The following is a 16,043-nucleotide window of genomic DNA, read 5'->3' as shown; positions in this document are numbered from 1 at the left end:
CCTCCCATTTTGAAGTAATTCATCTTTAAAATTTCTGTGAAAATTCTACAGAGTTGCCCAGAAAATAGTACCAACCATCTGTAAGTAAAAACAAAAGCTCTCTGTAGCATATATCACAGGTTCAAAGCACTCTGGCATTGGCAGATTGAACACGTTATTAAAAGAATTTCACTGCAAGAAGAGCTACCATAATTACACAGCAGCTGGTCTAATGTTGACAAAACAACTTTTAAAGGCTTTCAGAAGCCTTAAAGGCTAATCAATTAAAAAGGCATGAATAGTAATGTGCATCCTATCCTTAACACTGCATCTCCTGCAAATACAGTGAGGTTTTCGTTTTGGAACAATCATTTCTTACATCCTACAATTAAACCAAACACATGAATAAATTCTAAGTTGTGTCTAGGTGAGACCATTACACTTAAAATAAAATAACCCCATAAAACTCAATTATAAACACTGAACTTAATGAGCATTCCCATACTAGCAAAGTTATTATCAAAATGTCAACAGCTCATGCCAGAATTTGCACTTACTTTATCAAAAGCAGGCAGAGAAGTGTTTTAGATTATTGTCTACATTGGCCAACGATATGCCAGAGGCATAAAGAATGAATTAATTAATTAATTAATTAATTAATTAATTAATGTTGGAATGAGTTTGTATACTGCATCCAAGGAACACTGACTTAAGCCTCTTGAGATCTTTCCAAGTGGTCACGTGGAATGGCCTCCTCTGCCAGGACCAGGCAGAGTTTCCTTGAAGGGCCAACTGAAAGTGCATCTCTCACAGGAACCCTTCCCCACACTTCCCACAGGGCTTGTTCCTTTTTGGAATCCCTTACATTCAGAGAATTAGAAAGGATTTTACATATCACTGCATCCAATCCTCTTTTGGGCCCAGCAAACTTTTTCTATAAAGGGCCAGATAGTAAATAAGTTAGGCTTTGTGGGCCACAAGGTCTCATCATAACTACTCACCTCTACCATCTCTACCATTGGAATGTGAAAGCTGCCATGCACACGAGTTAAACAAATGGGCATGCCTGTGTTCTAATAAAACTTTATTTACAAAAGAAGGCAGGAAGCCAGATTTGGCCCATGGTCAGTAGTTTGCTGACCCCTGCTCTACCAGTATGAGTCTCCTCTTTCCCATTCAGGGTCTAGGGAGTCTCACTGGGGACACCTCCAGTGAAGGGAGCTAATCCTCTCACAGCAGCCTCTTCTACTTTCTAAGCTTTCTCTTCTATTGACTGAAACGAATCTCCCCACAACTTGCAGCCACTGTCACATCTTCATCTTCTGCTCATCCTGTTCTCTCCTAAATCACTCTCCCTCCCCAGAGTGCTCTGCATAAACAGGCCTTCAAAAATCATTTCTTTAATTAAAGGAAATACCACCAGTTTTGCCTTCTAGAGCCCCAGAGAGTATGTCTAAAACCTCTTCCACCTGACGGCCCTTTATGTATTTGAAGACAACTATGGGATATGGCATTTACTGTCTGCACCACTCATTAGGGATCTATCTCGCAGCATTTTTTATCGTTAGTTTTCTTCTTCCATGTACACATTTTTTTCCTCCTCATTTAGATGGCAAGTGAAGCATAGTCCCTGGCACATAAGCCCCATTTAGTTTTACGAGTGAGAGCGGCAGAAGGACCACAGAAATATCAACGAACAAATCTTTTTAAACACCTTTCTCCACAAATTCAGTGGGGACTGCTCCTGATACAGGAAGTGGACGGCTCATCACAGCAGCAGTAAGTCTGCTAGCATGTGGAATTCTTCAGATGTAAAAACTGATTGTTGAGAGGCAAAGGCCTCCTTTCTCTATCTTCTACCACCCACCAGGAGCCTGGAGTGTAATTTTAATGTGGCACACTCGACAACACCAACATTCCAACTGAGAATTCTGAGGCTGGGCCCGTGTCTGTCCTGGTCACACTCTCAACCATTCTTCCTTGCCTTACAGCGGTCCTATCTTAGTCATTTTAATATCCTGTGCTATTTATCCCTCTCCTTAATAATCCTCACCACAGAGGATACACACTCTGTTGGTATTTATGCATAAGCACATAGCAGGCCTTCAATAATCCACTCTTAAATTTAAGAAATCAATAAAAACCTTAAGAGTGCTCCTTATAAACAAGCAATCCTCCTCAGGGTAAGAAATTGGGTCCCTCACAGAATTCCTACTTTTAAGACACTAGTAAAATGGTCATCTCATAATGTTACCTCTAAAATCCACTCCCTAGGATAATTTTCTTTCGTAAACAGTAATCAACATTCAAATATTTAAACAGGCTATATTTTAATACCAAGCGTCTTTAAGACCATAACAATTACCTCATCTCATTTAACAACACTCTACCTTTTCATATTCCTTCTCCCCACTCCCGTGAAGGACAGGAGGGAGGTATTTCACAAAGTCCTGTACTATCTCCAGTCACTAGAAGTAACTGTGGGTGCTGTGTCCATACCTGAAAGATCTGCTTGTGGACACTCACCAGGGTGGTAGAGACGCATCCCCAGCAAGGGCAGGGTGGACATCTGCCCCACTCCATGCTCCAGAAATCCCAAGACGAGCTGTTAGCTTAGGCTGCACTGTCCAATACAGTAGACACTAGGCACAAGTGGCCACTTAAATTTAAGTAAATTAAAATTAAATAAAATTAAAAATCCAGTTCCTCGGCTACACTAGCTACATTTCAAGAGCTCAGCAGCCACATGTAGTTAGTGCCTACTATATTGACCAGTGCAGATACAGAATATTTCTGTCACCACAGAAGAGACTAGAAATTCTACTGGACAGGGCTAGAGGGCCCACCGTGCTTGCTGTTCTGCAGCCAATACCTAGGGGGCTTGACCGATAAACTGTCAAGGCCTTCTGGAGTTGTACTCTGTACCTGCTTGAAACCCAAAGAAAAAAACGGGGATATGGAAATGTGACACCTGGTTATGCCAAACAATACCACATCATTTTAAAGGCATTATTTAAGTAAAATGAACAAAGAAAAACATCATTTGCTCTTACCTCAGGGAGTTCTGCCAAAGTCCTCAGCTTTTACAGGTCCATGAGAAACTTTTATACAGAATAAAAATGAGAGTGGATTCTCATCTAGATTCTAGTAAAAAGTAGGGGGAGAGAGAACACAAGGCAAAATTTCTCTAACCATTTGTTCTGAAGTCGGCATCCTTTGTATTATTTTATGAAGTTCATTTTTGCTTTAATTTTCACTTTGCATCAAAAAAGAATGTGGGGGTTTTTTTCCTTTATAAAATATGACTCCAAAGTTCCAGGGAAAGCATTAAAATACTTACATGCCTTAGATTTATCACCAGGCAAGTAAAGTTACTCAATAATCTGCCTCTACGTAGCCCAACATATAATTTTTTTTTCAGGTTTACTGAAATTGCCATTTCACTAAAATCCAAGAACAAGAAAAAGTTGCTAATAAATTTTAAATTTCCCACATAGTTACTTTGGAGAACATAAAATTATGAGAGGAACTAAATTCAAATTCCAGGCTGCCTTCTGAAAGATGAGATGACCTCCTCTATAAAGTCTGTGAAACATCTGTTTTGATAACATATGTACTTAAAATTCCCCACATGTCAGTTTCAAGTTACTGCAAAATATAAGGCGGCACCAGCTGCAAGAATAAGGAAGAAAAGCTGTTAGCTAAGTGTCGGGAAATGTTCAAGATTTTAATGGGACCCAAGCCTCACTACGTTTGCATATCATCCTAGCAAAGAGACGGAACAGAAACTGGAAGTCCTACCTCCTCTGCATGTGAGAAAATTCTACTGTGATCTTGGAATGTTTTCCCTCACTCCTTCCTACTAAGGGACTGCAGTATGTTTAATTCTGGTGCCTTTTAACCAAAATGCCTCCCCACCATTATTTCTACCCCTCCATAGATTACCCATCTGCAAACACCCGTTCACAATTCTCACACTTTCCATGAAGGATGGAAGGAAGGGGGGCAGGGAGGACGCGAGGAAGGAAGGAAGGAAGCATCTTTACCATAACCTCTAAGGCCCTGTGCAATGCACGGCCTGCCCCCTTACATCTTTAACCTCTTACTCCTCTCCGCCTGGCTTACTCCACTCCCGTCACTGGTCTCCTTGCTGCTTTGAGAGCACGCATGACATGTTGCCACTGCAGCACCTTTGCATTCCTGCCTCTAAGGTGCTTCCTGCAGACATTCCCATGGCTCTTTCCCTTACCTGGTCCAGATGCTCACATGACACCTTCACAGTGGGGTCTCCAGGACCACCATATTTAAAGTTACCAACTGCCTCCCATCCAGCTCTGACATTCCCTCTCCCTCTTCCCCACTTTAGTTTCTCCATAGCATTTATCACCATCTAATACACTGCATACCGTCTTATTTACTTCCTTATTTTCTGCCTCCTCTCCTTTGGAATGTAGGCTCTATGAGGACAGGGATTTTTGTGAGTCTTACTCACTGCTGTATTCCCAGAGACTTTTGCCTCCTTCATTCATCACTGTGTTTCCACCTTGAACTGTGATTGGCACAAGTTAGTCTTCAAATATTTAAAGAGAGAGACAGAGAGAGAAGCCAATTCCAAGTTCCATGAAGACAGTTGCCATGTCTTACCCTTCCTTTTTATATCCCTGGATAGGGCCTGATTATTGCTATGTTTGCATTGGCAAATGTAAAATATTAGGTCATTCAAATTGTTGGGTATGTTAAATGTAGACACTGTTGATGCAATATCAAAAGATGTAACTATTTTTAAAGGATTTCAAAGCTATTTAAACTGAAGCTCATAATCTCTATTCAAGTATGAACAATCCTCAAAGTCACCAATAAGAAAGAGTTGATCAAGTGCTGCCAAAAAAATGACACAAAAACTTGCCTAAAAAAGCTGGGAAAGGAAATCTCAATACTGTCATTTATTGGGTAAATTACAGGAAAAAAAATCAATTTCAATGCTAAACCCCCAAACAAGTCATTTGACTTCTTTTGCCATTAGGCTGATTATTAAAATGGACAGGTGTTTTTAATAAATCAGCTCCACACTGTTCAACAATGATGTTGGTGATGACCATGACAAATTGGGAGGAAATTACAGGAATGCAACAGGAAAAGGAGGAGCCTTTTCCCTCCCCTGTCTGAAAAGAGAAGGGTATATACCCTGTCATCTCCCCAACAACTAGTCTTTAGCAAGGACGACTTACTAGTCAATAAGTCTGCAAAACGGCTGAGAAGTCTCGATCTTTCTACACATCCAGAGTGTTGCCTATAAAACAACAACAAGTACAGCCAAATGCCAACTAGATTCACATAAGATGACTTGAAGGTTATGCAGAAAACTTTATGGAAATCCTTCATCCATAAAATGACTGAGCGTTCCAAAGGGGGAATGCTGTAACATGCCTAAACAAATCCTGCCTAGTGGTTTTACAGCACTTAGGTTCATTCCCATAGAGAGCATCTCAGTCCTATGTGAGAGGACTCAGGTCTATTCAAAAAGTTTATTGAGCTGCTGCAGTACAGAACCAATCACATGGATCATCTGTTCTGTTCTGTAAAATCTGTACAAAAATGTCTAAGTAGAATTCTTTTATCTGTGTATCTTTAAAAATAGGAAAATAAACATTGAACGCTAATTAGCATTGTGTGCGGGTTATAAAAAATTTACTTTTAATTGTTAAGAAAAATAGTCTTGTATGCCAGGTAATGGCATGACAGTGGTGACAATTATCGGAAGTACTGCTCATTAATTAATCTGTTCATTTACTCAGCAAACACTGATTGAGGAGGGAGAGTCTGCTCATCAAATATCTACTGAGCATCTACTCTGCGCCAGGGCTGGCAATGAGTGAGGAACAAAGGCACCGTTCATGTGTTGAAGGAAATAGGGAAGGTGGCCTCTAAAAATGAGAGAGCTGAATTCAAAAACTGGAGCACAGCGTGGCTGGGAACCCTCGCCAAGACGACTCAGGGAGGTGAGGAACCACATGACCTCCAAATCAAGCCAATATTACAATACATCTTTTATCTCTTAGGAAAAATATAGTTATGAATTGTTCACCAAATTCAAAAATTCAATTTAGAGTTTAAAAAATTAAATGTATACAACTAACTCCAATTTTTTAACAAGACAAGAAAAACTAAATAGGAATTGATGTTTCATCAAAGATAAGCTTGAACTCAAATAACAGAATATTTGACAAAGATTCTTAAAAATTTTAAATAGGGGTGGAGGATAGACAAACCTTAGCAATAGTGCAAGATGTAAATTTAATTTAATTGTAAGAGGGAAATAATTATTATAATAATTATAATAATAATATAATAAAATATTAAAAATAATTATTATTATATTTTGGCTTTTGTATCTTCACATTAACTAATAAATTATTTCTTTAAAAAGATATAAAGAAAACCAAACTCATAGCCCGCTGCAATTTGTCTGCTGTAGTCACCTGTAGAGACTTAGATTACTCTAATTTCAGAGAATTCACAAAGTGCTATGCCAATAATATGAAAAACAGCCAGTGTGAATCCTTTCTCTCTCTTTCTAACCTAAGAGATTACAGATGACTACCCTGTATTCAAACAGAAAATCCAAGATTGATGTTGGTGGCACAAGGTGTGATAAACATCTTCTGTAATCCTGAAGATGAAGACAAGAACGTGCACATTTTCTACATATTCAGTATTCGTCTTTTCATCATGTTACAGCTCTTGATTAATTGCGCTGCTTTGCTCAGAAATGCCTCTGTCAGAATAAAACCTGGGTCATTTATAAATTGTTCTTTTCTGAAATATTATCCCCTCTATTAACATAAATGTTTCAATATTTTTGTTGGGGGGGGTGTGTGTTTGTTTGGTGAATTCGTTATTTGTGTTTTGACTGCCTGTGACCTGACGTAGTCTAAAATACAAGAATAAAGGAGAAAATGCACAGCTTGCAGGTTTGCAGTATCTCAATGCGCTCTTCTCTTAAAGTAGATGCAGAGATTTTCTAACAGAGGACATCTTTTTTCTTCTCCCCAAAGCCCCAGTGCATGGTTGTATATCCTAGCTGTAAGTCCTTCTAGTTCTTCTATGTGAGCCACCGCCACAGCATGGCAACTGACAGATGAGTGGTGTGGTTCTGAGACAGGGAAAGGAACCCTGGCAGACGAGGCAGAAAGTGCAGAACTTTAACCACTAGACCATCAGGGCTGGCCCCTAACAGAGTACATTTTTGATCAAAAGGTTTATATACAACACAAAAGCTTCTAGATAAGAAGTAAAGGGCTAGCTAGAAAAGAAACAGTAAGAGAGACCGATTATCTGATTGTAGATTCACAGAATTGAAAACCCAGAAGGACCTCAGACATCAGCTAGTCCAATATTCTGTGCACAGAACACTGACCCTCAAGACGCATCTTCAAAGTGAGTTTTATTGTCAGATAGGTTTGTGATTCACTGAATAGTACACCTCCTCACAGATATTTAGAATGAACATTCAGTTACTAAAAGTTCTGAAAAGTCCTGCAATTTAAAAAAAATACATTATTATTTAACTTATTGTCTCCCAAACATATGTGACCATTATACACTTTTTCCTGCCTTCAACATCCACAGAACCAGCGGCTCTTCTCGCAGATCCTGCTCTAGAAGTGCTGATTTTGTACAACCGTTTTACACATGAGGAAGTTGACATTCAAAAACGTTAACTGACTTGGCCCAAATCCAGTAATTAACTGGTGGCTGATAATTCAGCAAGTAGCATGATAAGAGTTCACACTAAAAGTGGGATATAAGCAAAGATCCCAACATCTTTCTTTTCCACCCATACCTCACCACAAAATAGTTGCCTCTTCCGTGTGCCTGTCTCAATCCCCTTGGACTCTTATCTTCCCTCAACTTTTTCTTGCCTACTTGACCAACATGCAGCTGTTAACCAGCTTGGATTCATTCATTAGTGAGCATGTCCATCCTCCTTAGGGAAGCTTTTCAACAACGATCTAGAGATGAGACAATGACTTACCAAGGGAGTGGCTATAATGGAGGCCATGGCAAGAACAGGGCAGGTAATTTAAGGTAGATAGAGCTTTGTGGTTCTCCTCAAATTTATTTTTGTTTATTTTAGGGCTTCCCCAGATAGGATCAGAATCAGATAGGATTGGAAATTTTTCTTAAATTGATTATAAAGTAAGTGATCCTTTCCTTATTTAAGTCTTTCTTTTCTGTACTCTTTTCCTTTCCATTTTCCATGTTGAACCTTATTCAGTACACTGCTTCTCCTGGAGAGATCTGAAACCCTCATGCAATGTCAGAACTGCCCAGAAGCTATAGGAAATGAGTTTACCTGCATGTCTGCAATGTCTTCTAGGTCTTATAGCACTCTTCATTTCTTGAATTTGCTTGGCCTGGCTGAAAATTAACCTTCTAGCAAAGGTCCCTCCTAGATGGTTCGCAAGCCGAGAAGAAAATTCCATTACAAACAGTGCCTTTCTTTAAACGCTATTCCATTACATGATACGTATTGTCCTTCATTTAGAAAGTTGAGCCACTGAATAGCTTTGGTGGGAGAAATAACTTTAGCATCCTGCTGATTTTCACTTGCCTGGTTTGCCTATCCCAAAGAATAACAACATTGGCAACAGTAGAAGATGAACCCTGAGTTATTTCTCAGAATTGGGTGGAGTGGATGCTGATCCAGCCACATCTCACCTGGTGCTCCTTAAAACACATTTTAAGTCAGCTGGCTGTGATTCCAATCTATGACAACAGAGCAGGAAGAAGAACATTGCCTGTTAGAGATGAAACAGATCTACCCTTGTCTAGTTCTCTGCCTAAAAAGCGCCAGCCCTAACTAGTATGTGTTATTCTCTTCGACTAGAAGGGGGCCATATGGGAGATGGTTCCTGAAAGAGTTTTTCAATGTCATAGAAAGACTTTGTATATCTTTCTCTCTCTATACAGCAAGTTTGATATACAGTCCTCTATTTTATTCTATTAGGATAAGGATCAAACACCCTGAACATAAGCTATATACATAGCTAGGTGGCCACCATGTAACCTAGAGAAAAAGAATACTATCAATGCAGTAAAGAAATTACTTAAGAATAATTAAATCTGAGTGATGAGCTGGGGAATAATTATTTTCTTCCTTGAACTTTTCTGTTATTATTTTTATAATTTTATTTATTTATTTTTCCCCCAAAGCCCCAGTAGATAGTTGTATGTCATAGCTGCACATCCTTCTAGTTGCTGTATGTGGGACGCGGCCTCAGCATGGCCGGACAAGCGGTGCGTCGGTGCGCACCTGGGATCCGAACCCGGGCCGCCAGCAGCGGAGCACACGCACTTAACCGCCAAGCCACGGGGCCGGCCCTGTTATTTTTTTTAATAGAAATTATCTATACACTTTTAGAAGCACAGTACAGCTTAGTAGGAAAGTGTGAAGCAGCCAGCTTTTTACTTCCACCTGTGAAGATGGCAGACCTAACTTTCCCAAGGCCTAGGTCATGGTGATCAACGGCTTAGGGTCTGTTCTATTAAGACCCTCAATACCTAGAAGGTATTCCTAGGAAACAAAAGCAGAGAAGTGTCTCTAGGGAAAACAGTCACAGCTTGTGGTATCTGTTTGTTCTTTGTGGACATCCAAAGACTAAAATCAGGTGGCAGTTGTCATAAAATACAAAACTTATCCCCTCCAACTAAACCAATCTTTTGTGGTTTTTCCCCCCTTCTCCCCAATCTTTACAGATTTTCTCTATGAAAGTTGTAATTCTGTTCAATATATTTATTGAGAGCTTACTCTGTGCAAGATAACATGCTCGTGCTACCATTCAAGAGAAATATGACATTGTGTAAATAAGCTAGGATGTAAAAAACAATATGTCAGTACAAAATACAGGTATAAGCAAAAGAGTAAAATTTACACTGATGGGGGAATCAGGAGAAAAGGCTTCTTTGGGGAGGCTGCATTTGAAGTAAGCCTTGAAGGATAAAAAGGATTGTCAATTGGGAAATAATGGATGGAAGGACACTCCTGACCAAGGACACGTCTGACCAAGAACGAGTCAGAACTGCTACAAAAGTTTCTGTGAATTCACTCGGTTGGGTGATTGGGAATGTGAATTAAAAGAATTCCATAAAAGAAAATTCTTCTATGAAGTTATACATAAAAGAAAAACCATGTACTTCTAATACTATTCCTTTGATCTTGTACAGAAAGACACTACATAAAAGCAGAATATTATTTCCATTCAAGTCAGTATTTTTAAATGGTAATATTTTTAGAACACTTGAAAGTGGATTTTTTTTTCTCTTCAAGACAGAAAAATTCTAAGAAATTAAATGTATTCCGCATGGATAATCAAGTCAAAGAACAGTGAAAATCTACATGGCAAGATTCCAGGGGGATGTGCTTGATCTTTTCAATTATTCATTATGGCTCTCATGCTATTAGAAGCCAAGAACCCTGTCTATTTAACTTAGTTTGGTCTAAATACCAACATTATGGCAAACTTTCAGTTGCTCAAAACTATTTTATTAGATCAGCATTTAATGGATAGTTTTAAATGTCAAAAAATATACATTGGTTCCTACTCATCTGGGAATTTAAAGTTTAATTACTGCAGCCTCTTGATTTTATGGCGGAAGCAAATGAAGCTCAGACAGTGGGTGACTAATTTGCTAAAGGTCAGCCAACTGGTTAATGGTAACCAGTTAAACTGGAGGAAAGTAAATAACTTGCCCAAGGTCACACACTTGGCAATTGGTGGGGCCAGGATTACAACACCAGAGATCCCAGGCCTCTATCCTTTACTCCACATGGCCTCTCTGCCAATGGAAAATTGACATAATCCTTCCCAAGCAGGTAGAGTCCTGTAGATGAAAAGTCATACAAATAAAAAGCAGAGAGTAATAAATGCTACCATTATAAGTGCAAGTAAGTGTATACATTATCTAAACTGCTTTAATGGCATAAAGAAACTAGTTTTTCTAGACGTCGTGATGGAAACTTAATGTGCACATTTGCTAATTTATTATACTATTGGGTACTGAAAAAGGAAAAGAATTAGATGAGAATAATGTGATCTTTATTTCTCCTGCCTTTTAGGGCATAAAACTATTAAGAAATATATTTTTGAAAATGTTCACCCCAAATCCTGCCACTCAAACACATTAACCATATTGTTTTTTAATCATTTAGAATGCTTAAAGATACTTGTTTTGATAATTCCAGTAACAATCATGATTTCAAAAAAATGGCAGAGATAGTAGGATAATCCTGGGTTTATGAATTCTTACATCTATGGCTTCTAAAAGGTCTATCAAAAGATGAAGATTTCACACCCCATACTTTCATTTCACCTAACAACCCATTATGTAGTAATCATTCATGTATACACCAGAATGTTTTCTGAACCTATTTTTAATTTTAGCCTGCATCCTCTCTTAGCAAAAAAGAGAGTAAGGAGGAGCAGGTGGGAATGCAGGGCAGGAGACAGGGGTTTTACATAGTCTTTGAGCTTATACTTTGTCTAAAATCCCTTGCTTTTCAAACATCAACAGATGTGCTCTAGTTCTAGTTTTTTATTTTCATGAAAAATAATCCAAGTTCACTCTATTTGTAACTGTGTGCATGAGAATTTGATTTCCAGTATCTGTCTAGCTCTTCTTCTGTAGCAAGCTGATAAGGGTAAAAATGTCAACTAGGTTACTAGTTACAGTAACTAGTCACCAGTTATAACTATGACCCCTAACTGGTAGACTGAGAGAAAACTAAAATTACCTGATGGGGACATCATTCTCAGGGCTTCTCTGAGGGTCATGACTCTGGAAACCGGGCACATCCGTTATGGGATCCTGGAAGCTTTGTCTACAGAGTTGTTAAAAGAGATATCAGCTTCTAGGGGCATGAGGTTTCTAAGCCAGGATGGCTCCCGCACCTGTCCAGTGTGGCTCTCGCCTCCTCACACCTGAGCTGTGCTACAAGGACTCCTACATAGGATGGCAAGCAGTGGTTCCTGTCCTATAGCCTTCTGGTTACACTGGTGCCACAGGTGACCAATAGTAGTCTTGGAGTCAGATTCATTGAATTCAAGAAGATCCTCTAGTAGGCACTGCAGTAACCTTCACAATGGATAGACAAGGGTCCTATCCCCTTGAGCTTTTGTTTTTCCAAACCAGACTTCTTTTCTTTATATTCTGTCATCAGATAATGGCCACCTCCCCCAAGTCCTCGTTCACAATCCTAAGCATTGACTTAATCATTTGAGTGCTCCTATCTGGGTCCTTCATGTCATTCCTTTTTAGAGGAATGACAATAAGAGTTGCATGCAGTCACATATATACCAGATTTTATATAATAACAAGATAAAATCATCCGGCCTTCTGCTAAGATTCTTTCTGACAATACTAGGTATATTATTGCATATTTTAACCACAGAACCCTATTAAGCTGATGTTGGAGGACAATATACAAGGAGTCTCTGGTTTCTTCTAGAGATCTGGTGCTAATAGTCAATTTTTAATAGTTTGGGTATATATTTTTATCTTGAAAAGATTCTAGCTTACCAGGAGGGGCCAGAGCTCACTGGGATCATGTGCGCTGGGGTCCAAAGCAGGAAAGGAAGGTGGTGAACGCAAGCCCAGACCTGAGAGAGAGATAAGGTCCAGAGCCAAGGAAAGAAACAAAACCCCAGTCTAAAAACATAGGATCAAAATGAAATAAGAGATGGATGCAAGTGGCAGGAGCTGGATCAAAAGTCGAGAATAAGTCAGGGATCCTAGATGACCAACACAAACCACTTTTATGGCCCAGGGGTTACATGGAACAAGGAATGTCAGGATGACTTACACATCACAATAAAGACTTGGGTGAATCATTCGACCTCAGAGGACAAAATGGGCCCTAGGATCTCTTCTTATTTCAAGTTCTGTGAGTCTATGGGAGCTTTCAGCCCTCTCATTCCATTCAAAACATTCAACAGTAAGTATTGGGACACTACGTGCCAGGCACCAAGGCAAGCATTGGGGAGTCAGAAAGAAAAAAAACAGACCTGGTCCCTGTCCTCATGGGGCTTACACACTGGGAAGGACTCAGCAATGCTTCCATTAACTTGGTTCTTCATATCCTGATAGTTACGGCAAAAACGAAATCTCTTTCCATTTCCCAGTTCCTACTATTTAAGAAAGCACAAGTGTTCGTCTTCAGCCACACTTTTTCCTAATACCAAATACAAAAAAATTATTTAAACATGCTGCCTTTTATATACAGAGAAGTCAGGGGAAAAAACAGGCAAAATTTTCAACTACAGATTTGTAGAAGACACAGAAATGGTATCAAAAGAGCCTTTCTCATAGTAAGACTACATGACATGAGGTTATAATACTGCATCTTACTTCCATAACACTTTTTTTATAAGAGCAATACATGTTCATTGTAGAAAATTTGGAAAATACTGAACTAAAAGAAGACAATAAAAACATGTGCAATCCCATAATACCCAGAGATAGTTACGGTCAATACGTTGATACATTTCTTTCTATAAAGACAGATGAACAGATAAATAGAGAGGATTTATATAAATTTACTCAACCACACATTTTTAAAATGGTATCATACTAATACAGAATTTTATACCCTACTCCTTTCTTAATATTGACTTTAACTTGGTGGATACACATTTTTTAGAGAACTGAGAGAATATTATCCAGCTATGTTGACTGCTGAGAAGAGAATTTAAAACCATGTCCTATAAATGTGCTTGGCATGGTTTTTCCCAAAGACACTTATCTTCCATCTTCGATTTTGACTTTAATCTTCTATTATTTTTCTTCCCATTTGGGTTGTCTTTTATTCCTATGGTTCAACTTTAACAGCTTGGTTTTCACTTACCCATAAGAACTGCATACCATCTGTAAACATTTATAAAAGTTTAAATAAAACCATCCTCAAACTACTACCCAAACAGCCTATTTGTCCGCTTGGAGAAATGTCTATTTATCTCCACTCTTTCTTTCTTGGCCAAACAAAAAGGTCATAAATAAGGAGGGAACTTGGATTTGAAACCCGGTCAAGCTTTTTGAAAGTTTAAAAACAACACATCTTCTGCAACACTGTAGCCACACATATACCTCTGCCTTTAACTGTAATACATGATTCCCCCTTTCTACAGAATAAGTTGTATTTGAGGTAATTTCTGTTTGATTTGAATAATGATCTCCTAATTGTCCATAAGGACATGGATCTGGTTTGATGGCTCCAGGGTCCTCCCTGAAACCCTTTCCCTGACAGATGCCCCCCAAGGCTGCCAGCCACGCCCCAGAGAGCTGTCACTTACACACTAAGGTTCTTCAACACACTTGGGTAATTGCCATCTGGTCTTAGCGATTTAGTATCTAGCCTGTTGATTAGGTCTGGAATATCCTGAGTAGTTGCTATTTCTTGATCTATTACCTCCAATGTGTTTATTGCTTGAGAAAGCCGGGGTGTAGGAACATTACTCAGCAAAAGCAGGAGCAAGAATTTATTTACACTATGTTCTCTTTTTATCTCTGAGAATATATTTGGTACAATGTAAGCCAAGTGCTTCCACAATTCTCATTTCACAGTATTTAAGAGTCTATCAACATGGGTTTGGGAATCCATTGCAAGGATTTTTTCATATTCATCTTTGGCTAGCTCATTTTCAGTGTGCCTAGGATCTGTCAACCTTCATTGGCTCAATTTAACAACCTGACCCTTCCAATATTCCTTTTCCATTACATGTATCTAAGTAAGTATTCTTTTTTTCTTTCCTTTATTTTTTTCTTGTGTATTTACTCTTTCAAAGAGCTTGAATACAAGATCTTTCTTTTTCTTAACATAAGTTCCCATCAGTGGGAAATACTCCTCACTTTTTAAGTATTTCTTTCCATTTTTTTCCCTAACATGTCTACATTGAATTCTCTTTTAGAGAACTGACTATGTACTTGTCTTTCGTTGGAGTTCCCTCTCCCATTGGAATATTTAATTGAATTGAAAAATGTATCATTCATCATTATATGCTCCAATCTGCATTGCTTCTGCTAGGCACGTAAGTGAACATTCCCTGAATGAATGTATGATACCAACAGCTAACAATCATGGGGCATTTACAAGGTGTCATGTTCTATGCTAAGCACTTTACACGCAGCATATCATTAACTCTCAGGCACTAGACTGTAAACTCCATTGGCAAGGAGTTTTTCCATGCATCCCTAGCACCTAGAACAGGGCTGGCACATAGTAGGTGCTTACTAAATATCACTGCATTGATAAACTGAAATACTGTATGAGGTAGGTGTCATTATTATCCATGCTTTACACATAAGGAAACTGAAGCACAGAGAGGTACAATCACTTTCTGAAATGTCACAGTTAGTATATGTGAAGCCAAAACTTGAACCCAAAACCCACGTACTTCACAAAGATTTATTCCTAGTGAACTCAATACCTACCTATGTTAATGCAAATAAAATTAATTCTATTCATCTTAATAAATATTATGCAATGTCACAAATAAATATTGTGGACAATTTTCCAAAAATAGATGTGCAAATGATGGATTTTTAATATATAATCAGATAGGCAGATACCTGTAAGCTCCTTATTGCTAGCTATGCAAGTAAAAACATTCTTTCTCTTTCATCAGTGTCTTCTGCTGCATCTGGACACTAGCTAACGAGGATTTCAGGCCTTTTGATAAGTGGGTGTTTTTTTTTCAGAGTGGTTCTGGGTTTATTTAAGTAATCAGTTTTGTCAATTCTTTTTAAAATAAGAATGGCTTAATGAAATAATCATTTATTAGGGCTTCAATGTAATTGTCTACAGAGTTTATGAGGAGTTTCTGCTTATAAAGTGGGAGACTTACTATTTCTCAAACATCTCTGCCACTACTGGTCACTTGATTTTCCTGAAACGCTATCATTAGGACCTCATTCTTGAGGGTTTCAATTACTTGTATATTTAACAACTCGTTAATAAAAATAATATACCCCTTTGAAAAGGGTAGTTCCTTAAAACCGTTATTAGCTTT

General features: G+C 38.5%; 1 protein-coding gene across 4 annotated transcripts in view; it reads right to left on the bottom strand.

The window, feature by feature from the left end:
• Positions 1-16,043, bottom strand: part of LYPD6 (LY6/PLAUR domain containing 6) — a 121,081-nt gene that overhangs the window by 102,758 nt on the left and 2,280 nt on the right. For 2 of the 4 annotated variants that reach the window (XM_087435177.1, XM_087435179.1), the window contains exon 2: positions 3,033-3,123. The exons of the other annotated variants lie outside the window; for them this stretch is intronic. The gene's annotated coding sequence lies outside the window, so the exon portion shown is untranslated. The remainder of the gene's footprint in view (positions 1-3,032; positions 3,124-16,043) is intronic. 4 annotated transcript variants of the gene reach the window in all.

This window comes from Ceratotherium simum, chromosome 9 (assembly GCF_057802395.1).
Source record: "Ceratotherium simum simum isolate JZ-2026a chromosome 9, ASM5780239v1, whole genome shotgun sequence".
Classification (NCBI taxonomy): Eukaryota; Metazoa; Chordata; class Mammalia; order Perissodactyla; family Rhinocerotidae; genus Ceratotherium; species Ceratotherium simum.
Note: the sequence above shows the minus strand (reverse complement) of the source record. Positions and strands in the feature narration are given on the sequence as shown.